The sequence below is a fragment of the Pinus tabuliformis genome, chromosome 7, assembly GCF_031772625.1.
Source record: "Pinus tabuliformis cultivar Carrire ecotype Pingquan chromosome 7, CPIR1, whole genome shotgun sequence".
In the NCBI taxonomy this organism is placed as follows: domain Eukaryota; kingdom Viridiplantae; phylum Streptophyta; class Pinopsida; order Pinales; family Pinaceae; genus Pinus; species Pinus tabuliformis.
Window position 1 is genome coordinate 1,281,218,272 of NC_142293.1, and position 17,178 is coordinate 1,281,235,449.

Below are 17,178 nucleotides of genomic sequence, written 5' to 3' on the forward strand. Positions count from 1 at the left end.
GTGAATTCTCTGAGCGACTTCTCTTGAACATATCAGTGACACTGAAATGGATTGGTAACGTTAACCCCAAAAGTGGATGGTACGGTGGACCAACGTTGATATGATCGGTGAACAGAATAACCCAACCCAACTCAATCATGGTGATGGAGTGAAAGTATCATGTTCAAGAACGACTTGCTACCAATAAAGTTTCTTGAAGTTTTCTTCCCAATTTTCCCCAGTCGTTTCTGACCAACTTACCTGTTTATTTTTTTTAAGCTTAAGGGGGATAACATATGCTTGTTCTATAATTTTCCCTTCGGGCAGACCCGTTGCTATGTTTTAACGAGCCTAGCAACAGTGAAACTCGCTCTTGTCTAAATGGACAAGTTTGTCGCTATTGTTTTAATGAGTTTAACGATAAGGATAACTCGGTTCTTTTCAATTTTATAGAGTCTGAAAAGAGACGAAAAGAAGACTCCAATATTCCTTTTTCGTAATATAATCCCTTAAGTCCGAAAAAGTATAAAAAAATGTGAAAGGGATGACTTTTTGATAGTTTTAACGAGCTGAACAAGACAAACGGTCGATCGTTTTGTGTAATAATCCCTCAGGTCCAAAAAAGATTAAAATCTAGAGGAGGGATAGCACTTCCAATCACTTTAACGAGTTGGAGAGGACAATTTCTCGGCAATATTTTCATATTTTACGAGTGAGATGAAAAGAGCTTAAAGGAGGCTCGTTTTTTGAGGAACGAGTGATGTTTTTAGGTAGCAACTGGTTCTAGGTAATGTTTGGAACTTTTTGATTATGACAGTGTAAAAAGGTGGCTAATAAGATCACTTGTCATAGCTATTCCTCAAAAGGGGTAAACAATCAAATGGAGGCGAATGATCGGCAACAATAGAGTGGAGGTGATGGTAAGAACACGACCAAGGCTCAAAAGCTGATGATAATCATTCACAATGGTTATTTACTGGAGGTGGGTTCATTTTTTAATGAGCTTAAACTCTGGTGGAACGTATGCTCATTTCTAGGTTTAATTTTTAACGAGCTTGAACTTCGCGTAAAACTGCTCGTGATAATGGTCTTTGATGTTCGATTCATCGTTAACACTATGTTCTTTTGATGGTCATACTACCTATTAAATTGCTCCATCAAACTAATTAGAAATGAGGACATATGCTTGAAAAAGGAGTTAAAAATCTAATACCCTACTTAAATTACGTGAAAAGTAACTTAAAAATAGTTTTTTACCCCTCATTTTACCATTTCATTTGGAGTTGTGACTGTTGGATCTCTGAAGGTGTTTTCCCCTTTGATTTTCACCAGCTGATTCTGGGAGATTCTATGCACGACTTTCAACACTGTCTAGACCAGGTAGGAGCTAAACTTGAGCTCTTCAATTGCATTCTTTCCTTTTTGAATTCTAAGCATGTTTTCCTGCTTTTCTAAACCCCTGGGGTTTGAACATTTTGTTCTGCCCCAATCGCACTCAGTGTATATCGAAAGGTTCGATGCATCTTAAGCTATCCACTGGCCAGAATGTATGCATCACACTTATTACACATCTAGGGTGCGATGGGCGCAAGGAGAAAAACTTTTACATTTATTTTTCATGGAAATTTTGCCTGTTTTTTGCCAAATCAGGACCCTAATTCTTCTCTTTCTCGTTTTTCAGAGATTCATCAAAGAAAAATGGTCGTTACATGGCATGAACGTGAGCATGAAGAAGAGGACATGGTTGTGCTACATGATCCAGGTATGGTAACTGCATTGCGAAACTGTTGCTTGCTCAAGTTCTTCTGCATTTCTAGCATGAGGCAACAAATCAACTTGTTGCAATATTTCCTTGATGCATGGGATCCTACCAACCAAGTGTTCTAGATAAGAGGCAAATCCATCCCCATGACTGTTGAGGACATCTACTTTTTGACTGGTTTATCGAGGCGTGGTTCCCCTCTCTCACTTTCAGGTTCTACCCGTGGGGGTGAATCCGTGAGGGATTATATTCGCTGATACTATAGGGAAGGATCTCAGCCGAGCAGGGATGGTAAGATCAGTATCCGAGATGTCACCGATCGGCCTTTGAGGACTATTTTATTCACCTTCGCTAGATTGGCTGGTAGCATGACCCTTCACTTCGCCAACAAGTCCTGTATGCAATATGCCTTGGAATGTCTCGAACCCAAGGTATTCAACTGGTGTGATGCAGTACTTCCAGTTATCAAAGAACAACTCACCAAGGTGAAAAACGGAAGATCCAAGAACTTTGGCTATTGTTCTATTCTAACTACTTTCGCCTTGGAGAAGATCCCACTGATGCAACCACAGTACATTTCACTTGGCCTCCCACCACCGACTAAGCCACGGATGCAGAGATGGGTCAACCTTATGGCCAGACATGCTGGTCAACCCCGGGTTTCATTCTCTGATGCCTTCTTTGAGTGGTTCAACCATCAGTAGATGGTTTATGCCAAGTATCCATATGCTGGGATGGATTCCCAGGGTGACCCGGATTTGGTGCTACCGTCTGGCGAGCAATGGCGTGTCATAGGTAAAAATCTTTGACCATATCTCTGTTTATTGTTTTTTTAATGTTCTTGTGTTTTAAACGTTTATCAAGACTAATCAAAACTCATGTGCTTATGTAGATATTGGGCTAGTACGACCAGCAGCGCGTCTGAGAGGAGCAGTTGCCGTTCCAACAGGAGAGGCTATAGGGAGGGCCATTCTTCGCGACCTGGATGTATCCGAGACCCTTGCAGTGTTGCAGGATCAGATCGAGGGTCTCACCCTTGGTATTCCAGATGTGAGGACCGATGAGCTTCCTCTGAGATTACAGCACCATACCACTGGCATGCCGAGCCGATGGACCAGGCTCTTATGCATGATTGCATAGGCAGTGACTAGTTATCACGAGCACCATTAGATTAGGGTGCCCCCTTGAATTTTGAGTTTTTGGGTCATATGACCGATTTTGTCCTGGACACAAAACACTATGTACAAACTATAAACAGTTATATATATATTTTTGATTTTCAGAGCTTTATTTTGGTTAAGTTATATTATCCTGATGCAGTTTATTGATAAAATTCTTTTCTTTTACAAATGTTGCAAATGTCTATCTAACACATAATTTGCTAATGAATCAGTTAACGTGTTTAATTTTCTGGAAATATGTTGATATTGAATAGAATCGAACTGTCTTTCCAAAATATTCACCCTTAGGAACATGTGATATATAGCTGGATTCCGAACGGAATAGATGCCCGTAAGTTGTGGAATGATGAGCTGTGAGTCTAGCCTAACGACAAGTTGGCGTATGCCATGCGCGATGGCATCAGAGAGGAGTTCTATCAATGTGCTATATTCAGCGATGTTGTTCGTTGATTGACCAATACACACCCCTCTGAAACTTACTAACTCGCCGCTTGGATCAAAGATGGCCCAAGCTGCAGAAGATAGGTTCTACGTACTACGACTCACCCCATCAGCATATCCAACAAATGATTCCAATGGGTTCGACATCTGCAACAAAGTGCAAAAGTGGATTACCTAACCAAAACAATCACTCGTAACGAGGACAAAAATGTAACAAAAGCATATGAAGAGGTTACCATGCTAAGTCAAGCATAGTAACACTTAGGGTACAACCCGTTTCTGGGTTGTGACAGTGGAATCTCGTCATAATCTACTAGCTCTTGGGATCCTTTTTCTAATACATGCTTAAGAATATAGGGACCCATCCATAAAGACTGGAACTTACCTGCTCCCAATTTATCAGATTCCTGATCATAGAGCAAGACCAGGTCACCTTCTGAGAAAACGCGGGGTTTGACATTCTTGTCAAATTGCGCTTTGACTCATTTCTTATGTGCTTCATTAGCCAAGGCGGCGTCACGACGAGTTTCATCTAGTTGGATTAATTCTAAGAAACGAGCTTCTTCCTCTGAAGTTCTGGGGAGGAGGTCAACTGCGAGCTTGAGAGACGAAATCTCACACTGAACTGGTAAGATCGCTTCCAAGCCATACACCAGTTGAAAGGGTGTAAACTCGGTCGCATTTCTCACCAATTTCCGGTATGCCCACAAGGCTGAGTACAGGATTAGGTGCCAACTCTGTTTATGGACTCTAATCATCCTTTGCAGCATGCATTTCAGGAATTTGTTGATCGCTTCAACTTGCCCATTCGCTTGAGGATAATACGGAGTAGAGTTGTCATGGGACAATCCTAATTTGGCGGCCAATTCAACCATAATGTGATTGTGGAAATGCGATCCATGATCTATGACTATAGCTTTTGGAATGCCGAACCTGGCGACTACATGATTGAAAAAGAAAAGAGCGACCGTTTCGCCATTGTTGTTTAATGTAGGCAGCTCCTCGACCCATTTTGTAAAATAGTCGACTGCGACTATGATATACCCATGCCCCCCAACCGAGGTGGGGTTACATTTCTTGAAATCTATGCCCCATTTGGTGAATGACCCAACAACAACTACTGGCTGTAGAGGTGCGAGTGGTATTTTGGTTTTGCGGTCGAAGATTTCAAAAGCATGGCAACTTCTGACTGCGGTTATGCAATCTTTGAACATTGTTGGCCAGAAGTATTCTGCTCGTAAAATCTTTTGTGCCGTAACATAACCAGATTGTTGCTCCCCACATGCGCCTGAATGACAATAATTTAGGACTTTTCAGCCTCCTCATGGGTGAGGCACCTTCGCAGAATAGTATCGACGCCATGACGGTATAGTGTGTTACCGACGATCATGTAGTCTTTTGCTTGGTATTGAGTACATTGTTGTTCTAAGCGAGAGGTATTAGACCTATATGTTTTGGTTTGGAGATAAATGATTATAACTCCATACCATGGATCGCTTGAAGATATCAGAAACAAAGATTCATCCACGATTGTTGCTTTGGATGTTGAATTGTTGGATGATGATGGGAAATCACATAGTAACTTTGAAAATACTAAAGTTTTCTTTGATTTGGATTTTACAAATTCCAGATCAAACTCTTGTAAAATTGCTATCCATTTTGAATATTTGCCCCTAAGCAACTATCACGACAAGATGTAAGTCATGGGGTTGCAATCTGAAAAAATAGTAGTTTTTCGAAAGAGAACATAGTGTCAAAATATTTGTATTGCTTGAACAACAGTGAGAGCTAGCTTTTCAAGATATGAGTATTTGCTTTCTGTTTCATTTAAGTTTCGACTTAAATAATAAATAGGACGTTCGATTCCATTATCTTCTTGAACTAAAACCATTGCCATGGTTGTATCTGCTGCAGCCAGATATAGGTTAAAGTCTCTTTGATAATCAGGAGCATACATTAATGATTCTTTTATTAGGGATTCCTTTAGAGTATCAAAGGAAGATTGCCCGACCTGATCCTAGTTGAAGGGTACTTCTTTTTTCAAAAGACATGTATAACCTTTAGCATGTTCGGCATAATTTGGAATGAACCTCCTCATAAAGTTTGCATTCCCTTGGAGTTTCTAAATCTGAAGCAAATTTGAAGGTGGAGGCAAATCGATGATTCCCTAAACCTTACAGGGGTCGAGACAGATTCCGTCCTTTGAAACTACAAAGCCAAGTAAATGACAAAAACTGATGCAAAACACACATTTGTGCAGATTGAGTCTTATTTTGTAGTGTCGGCAATGTAGAAATATTGGTCTCAAATGCTGCGGATGATCAGTCCACTTTCGCGAGTGAGTCGGAAGATCATCGAGGTATGGTTGAATGATTTTCTTGATGTCATGGAAGGCATAATTCGTTGCCCTCTAAAAAGTTTCCCCTGCATTCTTTAAACCGAAAGGTAGCTTACGGTACACAAATGTGCCCCATGGAAAAATAAATGTAGTCTTTGACTGGTCCTGTGGGCAGATATTTGTTTTATTATACCCAGAAAATCCATCCATAAACAAAAATATTTCGCATCCGGCGCATTCATCAATTATCTGGTCGATGAAGGGTGTAGGGTAGTTATCCTTTGGACAAGCTTGATTTACATCCCTGTAATCGACGCACACTCTAATTGTTCCTTTCTTTTTCATCACAGGAACAATGTTCGATACCCAATCAGTTAAAGGAACTGGGTAAATAAAACCAGCACGAAGAAGTTTTTCAACTTCTGCCTTGATGGTAGCGGCTTTCTTTGGGTGAACCTGGCGAAGTCGTTGTCTTACCGATTTGACATCTAGATACATCTTAATTTCATTTTCAGTTATGCTCGAGTCAATGCTTGGGATTTCTTCATATGACCATGCAAAGACATCTCTAAACTTGCAAAAGAGAGCGTAATATATTTCAAGTTCTGAAGAAGAACAAGATTTGCCAACATGAATATTTTCTACAACATCTGGTTTAGTCGAGATATTTATGGCGATAGTTTCTTCAATATTAGACAGATTTCACTCGGAATCCACTGTGTTTACAGTATTTGATAGAAAATCAAAAACTGATGGATGATTAAGGTGGATGGAGTAATCTTCATTGTAATTCGGAAGATGGGAACGATGGTGGTAATCTTCCCATGGTGCCACCTGTATGTTCATTGATTGAACAATTCCTTCGTCTATAGAATGTACATGTGACCAAGGATCTAAAGAGGTACCATATTCCTTAGACCTACCTACCCAAACGCTTGATGAATGTTCATTGGGGTTTACCTCCCATGTCGAAAACATTCATTGCTACAATATTTCTATTAGGCTTGGAGGCAACTCCTGGTGACGATCCATGCTAATATCGTGTTTGAACATCTTCTGAATGGAAGATACCATATTGCAGGTTCCCACCATTGCCACTTCTGTCAAGTTGTTTAGAGTCGGTAGGGAAAAAGTACCCATCAATGTAGGGTCTTTTAGTAGGCCTACTCCGATATTTTGAAGCGACTGAGAGCTTCCATGGATCATCGGAATGCTTCCCGTAACTTGAGAACTGTTGGGGAGGAATGTCTGTTGGTCGATGAATGTAATTCCCCATTGGAAGGGAAATGCAATCTTTCTGAAGTATGTCGACACAACGGCAGCCATAGCATAAATGCAGGGCCTTCCCAATAGGATGTTGTAGTCGAGGTTTTCATTGGTAACATCCACATCAATTTCTATTGTGTTGCCCCCCAGTTCGACTTGCAAGTTACTTAAAATCCTGTATGGGGTGTATGTTCATCCATCAAATGCTTTTAATGTCATCGATGATCGTGACAAGGGTGGTGAGCCTAAAGTTTTCCAGCAACTCATTGACATAATACATGTAGATGCCCCCTCATTAATAATTCTTCAATGAACAGTTTTGTTGAGGGCTTTCACTTGAATGAGGAGAGCGAGTTGAGCTGGTAACTAAGGTTCATATCCTTTATGATTGAAGGCCAAAAAATTGGAATCCACTAGGTCAATCCCACCTATTGCTGATAATAGAGCCTACTTTTGGGAGGGGAAATTTTGTAGTACTTCAAGTATCGACATAGCGGACGGCGATTGGGTCAGGTCCTTTACTATATTATAATTTTGTGCTACTCTGGCACGAGGATTAAATTTCAATTTGTGTACTACTCCCTTTGGTGGCTTTATCATTAGGTCAGGAATGATGGGTGGAACAATTTCGATCGAAGTTGTTGTCGAACTACTAGGTTGATCAGTAGCCTTGTTGTTCGGCAGCTGTGGATTCCTGTAATCTTTATTCCTTATCAATATCAAAGCATCATTTTGTTGTTTCAAAATGGACAACATAAGGACTTGGGATGGGGAAGCATTGTCACTAGAAACCAGATTGGTTGTTGGGTTTGGAAACAGATCAGTCAATACTACTGAGGTTTTTGAATTCTTAAAGAATTTCTTAACTTCAGCTTTATATGGAAAATCTCTCATCCAATGATCCTCATCACATATGAGGCATGGCTGAGTAGGTTTCTTTTGCCCAAAAGGGTTTGCAGAAGATTTCTCAGGAGTTGAATCATCCTGTTTCTTCTTTTTTCTCTTCTCTTTCTTCTTGCCTCTCGGTTGCTTCGGTTCTTTGCCTTTTTCAGTTGACACGGCATTAACCTCCGAGGCTAGAATTTCTTCATTTGCATTTTAACCAGAAATCTTACAGGCTTTGTCAGATGTATCCTTTGTCGATTTCATGCTTGTCGTACCTATCATGCCATCACTAGCATGAGAGTCTTTGTTTCATTTAGGAGGAGGAAGAACAGAAAATTCTGGTCTGGGAGCGTCCTGGATTTTGTCATAGAGCGTGCTAGACTGAGTATAGATCAAGTCTAAATATTGTGCACAAGAAATGACTTGCTATTCGGTGACGACTCCTCCCTTTGCCACATCTTCTATAATAGAAGACAACAATGAATTAATAAACCATTCAGCTTGTAGCTAATTAGGGACATATGTTTTTACCATTCTACGACGACATCACCATTCATGAATATGATCGGATATGTGAGTGGACATCGTTTGCTTGAAATTGGTAAGAAGCTCTGTTCCTGTTTCATACCTTATTGGTAATTGAAAATGGGTTAAAAAGGTTGTGGCAAGGGTGCTGAAGTTATTGAATGAAGCTCTAGGCAATTTGATGTACCATTTTGCTACTAGACCAGTTAACGTTGGCTGAAAAAGACGAAGCCAAATCGAATCCTCATTGAGAGTGTTGGATGAACACCATAGATGAAAGGTCATCACATGATTCGATGGGTCTTCACCCGGATTTCCATTAAATCTAGGAATATCTGAGGGAATTTTATGAGGAATCACCAGCCACCAAGGGGCATAAGAAATTGGATCATTCGTTAGTCGATTTAGATCTAGTAACTCTAGAGTCGCCACGAAGGGCAACTATTGATTCAGGTTCGGCGAAGCGTACCCAGGATAAGATGGGATCGCCTGAGCAGTGGGTCTTTGCATACCAGCATAATGCATTTGATGCTGATAACTTTGATAAGGTGGTTGGGCACAACCAATTTGAGACGATTGGTTATAACCATTTTGAATATACGGTCACCCATTACCTGCAAAGTTTTGCTGCTTAGGTCCTTAGTAAGCTTGTTGGAATTGCGGTTGTTGATATTGCACTAGCCATGGTTCTGAAACCATTTTCTATTGCCCAATACTGGAAATTTGACCAAGATGAGGGGTAATAGTACCCGTTTGAGCCTGAGTCGCTCTAGTTAAGGAGCCACTAACTGGCGATTGCGGTTGTGTCGCAGAGACAAGAGGCTGTTGTAAAACGACCTGAGAAACTTGAGGTTGGCATACAATAGGAAATGCTTGTACTTGCAACACTGTCACAATAGCCGGTGTAGTGGGGATGTTCGACACAGGGAGACTTGGTTGCATTGAGTATACAACTCTTGGTTGTTGAGGTAGTATTGGCACCCAACCACAGGATGTGATTCCAATTTGACCTGAATTTGGTTGTGAACTCTCATATGGTTGTTCTCCCGGAGGGAACAATGAAAGGGTGTAGTGCCCTCCATATGGCGGCAATCCAGTGCTCAAGGGAATTATTGGCCTTTGGAGACTAGACTGCCCAAATTGATATTGTTGTGAGGGATCAATTTGTTGAGTTTCAACATAAGAGATTCCAGATACTATTCTAGATGTATAAACGGGAACAGACCATACTGTCGAAACAGTCGCTGGGTGGACTCCTTCTAGCAATTGAGAGTTAGTTGGGACAGATGGTATACCAATGCACATCGTCGGAGTGGTGGAAGGAGGTTCTGCTACCACTGTATTGGACGACAAAGTCCTAGATGTCGATGGTTGTCCAGACATATCGAGTCTATCCAAAATACTTCCTAGCACTTCTACAGGAACTTGCGATGAAGGGGTATTAAATTTTGAAGTAGAAGGATATAGGTGGATCTCAGTCCCAAAATGCGATGGAGTACTCGATGGAATATCCTCCGTAATCTCTTCTATAGCAATCAATCCAGGTGGAAGAGGCAGACTGTCAGGTCTGTAAAATATTTCTGGTGCCGAAGAAGGTATAGATTTTGCAGCGAAAGATGTTGGAGGGGTAACACCTTTCGAATCAACCCTAGATGGAGCTGGTTCAGGAATAGAAGTGTTTACTGTTACACTAGGATCAGTTCTAATGTCCTCTTGTAATTGTGGAACTTCTTCTGGAGAGGCAGGGATACCATAAATGGTTGGAGTAACTAGAGTCTTAGAGGATGTTGAAACACAAGTTCCAAAAGAACCTGGAGACTTTGACCCAGTTAAATGAGTTCGCTTGACCCAGAATGGTTTGGTTTCCAGAGTCAAAGACAGTCAACTCATCAGTCTCCATGAATAATGGAGTTTTGATTGAATTTCTTCCATGATTGCGCATTATTTTATCAACTCAAAATAAGAGGGGAAAATGTTATTACGTATTAAATGAATTTTAGACGCTTTGACACAACTTGATTTTTCACTTTTTAAGAGTCGAGAAAAAGCTAAAGATGACTCTAGTCGCCTTCGATTTTTAACGAGCCTGAAGTGACAAGTGCTGAGATGGACCTTTTCCTTTAAGGAGTCTGAAAAGGAATGAAAGAGACTACTCTAGAGATCTAGACAGAGGGATTACCAAACCAATCGCAAAACAACAGAATACTTTTTACGGTACGACAGTCAATCTTCTCGAATGTTGTGTTTAGTGCATTGCGATTGATAGGGTGGCAGACACGGCTCCCTAAGGATAAAGGATATAGCCTATTGTGGTCTCCCAATATATACTCGACAGTACGTGGGAGCACAAGTTTGTACTGGCACTTATCATCTCAAAGAGCAGGAATCACCCAACCTACGATGAAAACAACAGTTACCAGGCTTTACGACACTGGAATATGTCTCTAGCCCAGACATCTAGATGTTGTGCATTAGGTTCCAAAGCATTTTTATGTTCATTGAATTTATTTTACAGTTGATCTTTCTTAAGAAATTTGCCTTTCAGGTTCACCACGTGATGTAGATATACAATTCCTAAAATGCAATCTAAGATGATAAATAGTCGTTTAATCTTCTTTTTGCAATGAAAATCCTAGCTACTATGGAAAGAGAAATGAAATTCTTTCAACATAGAGCAGAGAGAACACACTAGATGCACTGTCCTAAATCACAATCAACAAGCAGTCTAAATGCAAATGCACATGCATGTATTTGTTTTCCAATTTCTTAATGTGTGAATGACGAAAAGAATGCTAAATACAAATCTGAATTATTTCTCCTTTCAAAGTGACAGTACTAACGATTTTGTTTTCAAAAATGATAGGAAGGCAAGAAGACACTTTGCGATTTTGAATTGAAAACTGATTTCGACACTTGAAATACTTATAAATTCAGATCAAATACAAGAGTAGCAGTGTAATCGACTATCAAAAAGAGAAATATTCTTTTCTTTGACTGAAAACAACACTTGCGACACTTCCAAATCAAAAGACGACAGTTTGTTTAAGCTACTATTTTGTAAAAGAGAACTGTAAATGGCGCACAATACATAAAAACATTCACAATTATTTGTACAGGAGAGGTTGGATGATGCAAAGAAGGGGGTTTCAATAGAGGACTACTGATCACAGATAGCAAAACTCCTAAATAATATTGAAGAGAGTGAAGAAAAAACCAAAATTTCGAGGCAGATCTAGTCTCATCTGATCATTGCACCTGTAACACAGGGAAACAGGGATGCATCCCACCTACTTCACACAGGAGGTGCGATGCATCCAAATTTCCAAGAAGACAGGTTGCGATGGTCCAGGGACGAGACTTTAACTTGGTTTTTGGTCACAGTTTGTAGTTTAGTTCAAGGATTTAGGCTGAGCAAATGATAGTCAGTAACTACAAGGTATAGGGGCTAATTTAATGAGGTTACTCAAGCTACCTTTAGGGCACTTAGGATGTCTGCAAGTCAATTTTTCAGTTCATAAACAAAGCCAGAGATTGACTGAAGCAGTGTTGATCTACTTTGCACTCGCATAGCAAATTCAGTTCGAAGGCTAGCTAGATTAACTTCAGGCTCCGTCTGTGGTTTATGAATCAAACAAATAGAGACAAGCAATCAAACTAATCGCTCCCCAGCGGAGTTGCCATTTTTTTATCGGGAAATCTAGGGTCTATTCAGAGTTGCTAGTCCCACTAAGACGGGTAGCTATCTTAGAAACAAATAGATTAAAGTCACTTGTTTTTCCTTTATGAGAGAGAGACGAGAAAGAAGCAGAGAGTACCAACTTCAGTCTTCCACTTGGCTCCTTGCTTGTTTCCTTTCCCCTTTGATAGAATCTTGCCACTGCTTCCTTACTTGTCCCACTTCAAAGAGCACCTGTAGATTCATGGCAGCATAATATCATCGAAGCATAGAGATCTTTCACTATAAACAATATAGGATCAGATATACATTGACCATACAAATGCATATATCAACACAATATTCAAAGATACACAAGAATATGGAGGAAAACTCAAATAGCTTTATTAGTAAAAGTCATAAAAGAGAGGATTACAACCACTTGGTCTGACCCAGTGCCATCCTCCCAGCTTGAAAGCCCTCTTCACCTCACACAAAGCAAGATCACCCAAAAATGTCTTCAAAGAGAAACCAGCAGCACCTCCTTGCAAATTACCAAATTGCAACCTCTGGATCTCTGGGATGAGGGATCCATTTATAGATATTTGCAGGGGGGTGAGTCAGCTTCTGGGATTTTGATTAGTGTCATCTCTCTGGCAGTTCTTGGTTCCACTTGGAGTTTTTAGATCTCTTACTCATCCCTGGGCGAACATAGAGAGGCAAGTGTCAAATGAGCAATTTCTAGAAGATTCTTTGGGCTTCCACCTAGCAAACTGCTTGTGCCATTTGTCTACTCTCTCTCATCGCACCCTACAGAAGGTCTTTTCAGTATGCATCTCACATTTTGCATGTGGCAGGTGAGATGCATTGCACCCTTTGCATTGGGCGGTCTGTATGGTCCTGTTTTGACCAGTTCTGAGTGGTTTTTCATGGAAAACTTATGGGAGATGATGTAATCAGCTGACCTTGCTCCTTTGGGGTATGAAACAACACTTTTAGGGATGTAGAAGCCCTTGGTTTATGGACATATGTAATTGGGGTTGTAGTCCCCAAATATGTCTATAACAAATAATCCCTAAGAGGCCCAAAAAGATTCAGAAAGCTAGTAAGTATAAACGATCGCTTTAACATTTTATTATGCATAATTTTTAATAGTTGTCATTTATTACAATATATAAAACAATATGGTTGGGGGTCCATGAGGTTGGAACCCGCAACCTCCCCATGTAACCAATGCCTTAACTGTGGTATGTCAACAAACCTGCCAGCCGAGTGAGAAATTTTTTGTCCGTTGGCAGCAAACCTTATAAATTTGTTCATTTTATTCAAATGAGCGGAGGAGGTAGATTGGAACAATGTGTAGAGGTGCAATGCAACCCAAAGCATAGGAATCAGGAGGCCAAACCTTACGTGGGCACATAGATCAAGAGAATATTCCCTGAAATATTCCCCATAATTAAGGAATATTATATTCTCTTTAACTTTTTTTGTAGAATCTTTAAGACTCTCAAGGGGCTTCTAGAGTCAATAGTTATAGAATATAGTTGAGTTTATACACATTTTTATGATAACTTACAATGGATTTCACTCGTGCAATCTGATTTCATATTTGAGCAGCTCAATTTCAAGGCACTCTCAATATTGAGGTATATTAGTGTATTTTTCCATGTACTTCCCTTTCTTGTTGGTTAGATGAATGAAGTGGCATCTCCCCTTTGCAGTTGGGCCTAGAGATGTAGCTGACATTGGGTGAACACTATTACCAAACATTGGGTGCATTGCCTTTATGGAGTTCTTTTTTGGTGCTTCTCCTCTAAGTTTTTGCATTTGTGGATTTACATGTTCTTTTATCCAATTATGCTAACATCATCGAACAAAATATCCCAGATCATGTTGGAATTAGAGCGATCTTCTTATTCATGTGATTTATGAGTGTGTATAATAACCAGGGCCAAACTCAAAGAGGGTGAAGGAAAACTCAATTATTTTGGCCCAAAAATTGGACATGAAACATGAAGAAAGAAAATGGAGAATGACAATTTTCCCACCAAGAATGAAAAATCTTCCAATAAATATTTTGACAGGATGGTAGACATGGTATATAAATTATTTTCATATTATGAGAAGGAAGTAGCAAAGAAGGAAGAGAGGAAGAAAGTGAAACCAAAGGACAATGCTTCGATAAATCAGGGAAATGGAGGAAAACCTATTGAACCTCCATCACCATCTTCAAGTGAATGTTCTTCTTCTTCTTCCTATCATTCTCTTCATTCAAATACTCATCATAGAAATGATTCTAAAAATCTGTTTTTCCAAGTTAGATGTGACATTTTATTTCCCCATATTTAATGGAGTAGCTAATATGAAAAATCTAAATAATTGAATTAGACAAATTGAAGTATAGTTTTGTATACAACAGATTAAAGGGGATGAGGAAAATATATAGTTATAATATCATTGAATTGGAAGTACAAATCTTGTATGGTAGGAGAGAAAGATTCAGAAAGCTAGTAAGTATAATGGTAAAATACTTTCTTCATCGTCTAAGTTTATTTCTACATTGAGAAGGAAATTTTATCCTTTGGGTTACTAGAAAAATAACATGATGGAATGGAAAAACCTGAGACAAGGCAAAGGTCATAATGTTCAAAATTATACAAAAGTGTTTGGTAAGTAAGCATTGGAATTGAATATTCCTTTAGAACCACCAGATACTCTGATTAAACTTATTGGCTCTTTGCATAGTTATCTTCAACATTCATTATTGTTGTTTGATCCCACTACTCTTGATGAAGCTAGTGTGAAATATATTCACATTAAAAGTAGGGGAAAGCATGAAAAATATGGCAATGCAAAGAATACAACGACAACAAAGAAAAAAGAAGAAAAACCCTCTTGTGATAATTGCAAGAAATAAAGGCATGATGAGGAGTATTGTTGGAAACTACATTGAGAGCTAAAGCCTAACAAGTATGGTGGTAATTGGAAATTGAAAATTGTTTCTACAATGCAACATGACGTAGGTTTTGAATTCATTTGATGAGATGGAGATAAAAACTATTGTGATTGTAGGTGTTCATCCAATGATGAGAAGAACATCAAATAACTCATGGCTCCAAGAACTTGAGGAGATCAACCAAAGAATTCAAGAAAATAATGTTGAACTGAGCAGACTGTTACAAGAAGTAAAAGAGGAGAAGCTGAGATTACAGCTTCAGATAAAAGGCATAGAAGAGGCCTTGGAAAGTCTAAAGTGAAATGAAGGATTAACGTAGCCATCATCACTAGGTTTAGAATAAAAAAATAAGATAAATAGTGTCAATGATTATTCAGTTTCACGTTGTCATTATGATGGTGATTTTGGTGCATTTGAAAAGAAAACTATAGGAATTCGATTGAAGCTAATGAAGAACATGGGTTATGAAGGGAAGAGCCTAGGATTTAATAGCCAGAGAAGTATGAATCCCATCCATGTGATGTAACTAACTCGATATGTAGTATTGGGCTATGTCATAGAGGAAGTTCAAGAAAGACACTCCAAACCCATGGAGATAAGAAAGTCTTCAAGCAAAAAATATCTGTAAGTACAGAATGATGAGAGCACATTGCCACCTTCCAGTGATGGTGAGAATTCCAAAGGAATAACTAAGTCAAATTCACATTGAAATATTTGCATCAAAGATAATCATTCAAGGAAGGTTATGTCACCTAGGAAGGAAACATAAAATAAGGTCAGGAAAGTATGGAGGAAGATAAAACATTGCAGCCATTGTAACAAGGGGGATGTTAGAAATCAACATGTTGGAAGTTCCATCTAGAGATACATCAAAAGAAGGACCAAGAGCATGTGAAATCACCTGTGAAGGAACTTATTGATACAATAGTTCAACAACTAGGAAGCTGGATACATGAAGAAATCCAATTAGCCTAATTAGGTAAGATATGGATAGCCTTTTTAAATAGTTGAGTGTGGCCACCATTGTAAATCACAGGTTTCTTTTCAAAAAACCCATAGATGGGAAAAAACTCGTAAAAGTGATGAAGTATATAAAATCACTTGAGTATGGAACATAATAATATTTTGGCCTTTTTTTGGGAAAAGGGTGTAGTCTCTATTGTAAAACTTGACTATGAGTGTTTTATAAACTCTTGGAAAGTATGGTCTTGCATGGAATCTTGCAAGTTGTATAGGCATTAGTAGCTACAAATTTCTGTATGAATACAGGTGTTGGCTTGATCATTTTGGTTTTGAAGTAAAAAGGTGAAGGAAAATAAAGTGTAGGCTCCTATGAAGACATTTTTATGTAGATTAACAAATGGGAAAATACATCAGCTTGCAGTTCTTCTTTATAATTTTGGAGAACCAAAAGATTCTTATATGGGAGGAATGATTTAGGAGGATTCCTAAAAGGCCCAAAAATCAAAGTCCCTGAATGTCAATGAAACTAATATCAAATCGAAGATCTCGTCACAAGGAATCCAAAGGTAGAAGCAATGCCTCAATCTGTGTTTGTATGAAAAATTTATGCGCAATCAAATTTCCAGTCAAACTTGGAAAAAAAGACAAGATTTAGTTGGCACTAGATAAATTCGAGGCATCACCAAATTTTTCATCCAACAAAAATCACAGTTGAATTTAGCAGAGCTTGGATAAATTTAGTGAATCGTTTTAGTTACCGTTAAATTTGGTGGAACCACCAAATATGGCGACATTTTATAAACTTGGTGGAAAGGCTATGGCCTAATAGCACGGGCCCACATGGACCAATAAAATGGTGACACATGGCACATAGTTGGAGGCCAAAAAGGCCCAGTCAATCGCTAATTTGGCTAGCAGTTAAGGGAGGTTTTAACATATGTTCTGATGCACCATTTGTTTTAAACGATGGGTTTAATGTTTTAAGATGTATAATTTGTAATGGTCGTAGGTTATTACAATATATAAAACAATAAGATTGGGGTTGCATGGGGTTGGAACACATGATATCCCTGCGTAACGAGTGGCTTAACAATGGTATGCCAACTAAACCACTAAACTAGTGGGGATTTTTTTTCCACCACCAGCTGACCTTATAATTTTTTTTTCATTTTATTCAAATGAGCAAAGAAGAAAAATCGGAAAAATAAGTAGATTGGTGATGGAACT